Here is a 4,364-nt window from a genome sequence, read left to right on the forward strand (position 1 = left end):
GAATCCGCTACTTAACTTGAGAGGCCCATGCCTACAATGTTTCAATTGTTTAATGGATTGGTTATCAATTCAGTCTTGGGCCTAATAGCACCCCTCCGATTCTTAAACTAAAGGATTAATTCGACTACATCCGGAGGGCCACAATTGATATCGGATATAGCATACCTTAATTGATTAATTAAAAGAGCAAGACAGGTTGTCACCAATTTTTAAGCTAAACGATGGACCGAGTTAAAACCAATAAACCTGTGTTGTGAACTATATTATTATGCAAAGATCCTGGGCCCAAACAGTTGGGCCTTACCTATAGATAGAACTAACAAGGTGAAAGAAAACGGCGGGCTTGCATCCCCAGGCCCAACGTGAACTCCGAGTTTGGAGTCTGAGCACTACTAAGTGTTGGACTCGAGATCGAGTCTCCCAGCACATGAAACATCTAATTATATGGGAGTCAAAGCGATCCCAACTTTTGCTAATAAGCTGAACACCTCACAATAAACCTGGCCATCTGATTTCAATAATTGGGCCAGCTTCTAGCCCAATCCTTAAGACCAAGTCTTCATGCATAATTACTTCTCACATCACAATTAGAGAACTACACAAAATGAAATTGAATTCTGATTTTTAAGTTTTAAAACCATTGACCGAACATTCTGAATTATAACCCACGAGTCTCACTTACACATGTTCACTAAGCAAACCAAAATAAACTAAACCTATTATTGAACTACTATGGATCATTTTTTTCCTTTAATCACAATCACAATACCATGAAATTCAAAAATACATCAATTAAATCAATATAGGAGCCCATGACCAACCCAACATGATTAACATATTACCTAAATTAAAAGCACTATTTAACAACCAAATCCCAACAGTTCTTACAATTACCAAAATCTCCAAGCATGCATATATACCCTGAATTTCAATCCATTTTAACAGATTGTACCAAGTCTAAAAGTAGTCCTGGATCAAATACAAAGAGCAGAAACTTAACTACTTAAAACAAAGGTCAGCTAAGCAACACAACATACTTAACAGAAAAACAAAACTCGAAATGAAACAGGATTAAATCAGAAAACAACTACAGTCGTGTTTTAAAATTCATCTTCATTTTTATTCTTCAACTCATAACTTCACCAAAACTAGTGGAATTTCAGGAGACATGTACCTGAAAATGTGAAGGAAAACACAGCAAACTAATCAGGGGCTCAGCAACAGTAGCAAAACAGCAAGAATCAAACCCAAAGCTGATGAACAATGAACCAGACAGCTCCAAACCCAGAAAACGCAACCCAACAAACCAAAATCCAACTTCAAACCCACAATTAAGCTAACAGATCTCAAAAACCCAAGCTTAAAGACTAAATCTCAAGCCATTTCAGATCCAAACAGTTAGGACATTAAATCAGGGAGAGGCAGATTTCAAATTACCAACATAAAATTCAATGGAACAGTACTTTTACTAGAGTTTTCAGCTGTTTTGGAGTTTCAGAATTCCTTCCCTCAAAACAAATCTCCCCTTCTAAGGCAAGGGAGAGTGCCTTTATAGGCAAGCAAAATAGGGCATCTTTCAGATTTTAGCTTACCCCTTAGGTCCCTGATTTTATGACTTGTTACCCAAGTCATACGACTATCAATCTGAAATTCCAATTAGAACCCCTTTCTAGGTGCTTCTAGTGGCTTCTAATTTCAGTTACTAAAGATTCCCTGACCCTAAATACCTAGACTACCCTTTATTTGGATTCTAAATTACTAACCTAGTCAAACTAACTCCCAACCCTATTACCTTGGCCAAGAGGTGACCATAGTTAACTAATGAGGCCTGGACTGTTTAGCTAAACCCAAACAATATAATAGAAAACTTGAAATTTGAACCAATTAACCAAATAGACATTAACCCTAATTGAGGCTAAGCTAACAACAGTGGACTAACAACAATTAATGCTAAAATAAAATCAATACCACAGCAACAGTCATGAATCGAAATCAAACACAAATATATGAATCAAACTAAGCTAACATTGATTCTAAGAAACTAAAAAAAAAAACAGAAAAATCAAATCTAACTAACTTAATCAATAAAGGTGAGAATTAAAGGTTTAGAGCCTATGTTAATAGAGCCAAACAACGAATCAAACCCACAGAAAAATAAAAAAAACAAATCAACAAGACCAAGAATTAAACCAAAAATAAAAATTTAAAAACACAATGAACAAAAATCAATTAAGCAAAATGTTTAAATCAATTCACATGGAGAGCAAGGATAAACTGTGAACAAATAAAGATAGAAAATCAAAAATAATAAAAATAAAAATAAAAAAAAATAATAAAAAATAAATAAATCTTACTGACTTGACTTGGCACTATGTTTGATGTTGTAATTCACACGAAGAACGCCAAATTACCAAAAAAAACTTGAGGTTGAATGGTTTTGAACGACTGAAGCTTGACCTTGGATCCAAGATTTGAGTGATTCTGGGAGGATTCGAGAGATGTCGTTGACATATCAGGCATGAGGGAGGCATGGGGGTCATGGGGTGTTGTTTTTGGGGTGGTTTGAAGGTGGCGGCGTCGTGGGCAGCGGTGGCGGCGCCTAGGGTTTGGGTTATTCGACAAGTTTGGCTAGGATTTGAAGGACGGGGTTTGGGGGTTTGAAAAGAGGAGATTGAGGGGAGTTTGTGGTGTAATTTTGAGAGGGATTGGAGAATCGCCGTCGGCGGAGGCGATTTCCGGCGGCGGACGGCGGAAGGCGGAAGGCGGAAGGCGGAGGGTAACGGTGTATAACAGGGGTGTTTGGACATGGTGATTTGGGGGTAGGGGGCTGTTCAGACAGTTAAATACCCTAATCCTCGTTAGTTCCGGACCGTTGGATTGATGAGATCCAACGGTCACAATTAAAGGGCTAAGAAACGACGTCGTTTCATTGCAACAAAACTGGACCGGGTTGGGGCAGTGTTTGGGCTGGTCTGTGTGGCAGGGGATTGGGTTGAGGAATGGATTTTGGCCCAACTAACTCGCTTCTTCTATATTTCTAAATTCAAATCAATTTCCAAAAATTCCTTTTACATTCTCTTTTTTTTTTTCAAAATTAAATCAAAATCTGAATTAAAACCTAATTAACCTAATTAAACCTAGATGATAATTATCACAATTAATTAATTGACAAATTAAAAGAAAAACTATCCAAAATCAAAGTTAAACTTAAAGAATGCAAATTAAACTATTTTTGTGATTTTCCCTTTTTTATAAAGCAACTAAATTGAATAATTCTTAAAATGCCAAATTAACTCCTAAATGCACATGCAACACATTTTGTATTTTTCCATTAATTAAAATAAAATAAACATGCGCACAGAAATGCAAACAATTAACAGAAAATGGCACAAAAATTCAAAAGAAAATTGCAAATAAATAAAAGAAATTATTTTGTTTTGAAACTATGGGAGTAATTCATATAGGGCAAAAATCACGTGCTCACAGCTGCCCCTCTTTGCTCGGAAACACGAAGAGTTTTCGTGCAAAGATAAGTGAGCAAATACGAGCGATTTTTGCCCGTTTGAATACTCCGTGTGAAGCATTTTTGAAAGATTTGACTGTACCCTGCTTCTGAGGTTGCCTACATATCCTTGGGTAAAAAGGAATCAGGTCAGTGTAGTTCAGGAAGGTCTGGTAGCTGGGAATACCATGGAGCTGTGGTTTCACTGTTTCTGTTGCTGTTGCTACTGCTTACTGAAACCCCTTATTACACCGTGTCAAAAATAAAAAGAAGCTAGACTAGACTATGATCGATGAGTTACAAGAAATCCTATCTACATCTTCAAACTTGCTCTTGCGGTTCTTGTTGCCTTGTTGACTTGTATTCTCCCCGGCGACATCCTTTTGTTGCTGCCTTGAATTGTGATCAGAGATGTTTTTCCCTTTTTCCAGGTGGCTTCCTGACTGCTGACTACACTTTGCGATGTTTTCCTTTCTCTGGGTGATGCTTGACCGCTGAACTCGAATGTATTCCCTGCTCTCCAGGCGGGTTCCTGATTGCTGTATTGAACGGTATTCATCTGTTCTTCAGGCGGGCTCCTCTGTTCTCCAGGCGGGCTCCTGACTGCTGAAACTTGAAATGTATGCCTCTGTTCTCCAGGCGGGCTCCTGACTGCTGAAACTTGAAATGTGTGCCTCTGTTCTCCAGGCGGGGCTCCTCTGTTCTCCGAGCGGGCTCCTGACTGCTGAAACTTGAATTGTAATACCTCTGTTCTCCAGGCGGGCTCCTGACTGCTGAAACTTGAAATGTATGCCTCTGTTCTCCAGGCGGGCTCCTGACTGCTGAAAACTTGAAAATGTAGTTGCCTCCTGTTTCTCCAGCG

Source organism: Nicotiana attenuata, unplaced genomic scaffold (assembly GCF_001879085.1).
Source record: "Nicotiana attenuata strain UT unplaced genomic scaffold, NIATTr2, whole genome shotgun sequence".
Taxonomy (NCBI): Eukaryota; Viridiplantae; Streptophyta; class Magnoliopsida; order Solanales; family Solanaceae; genus Nicotiana; species Nicotiana attenuata.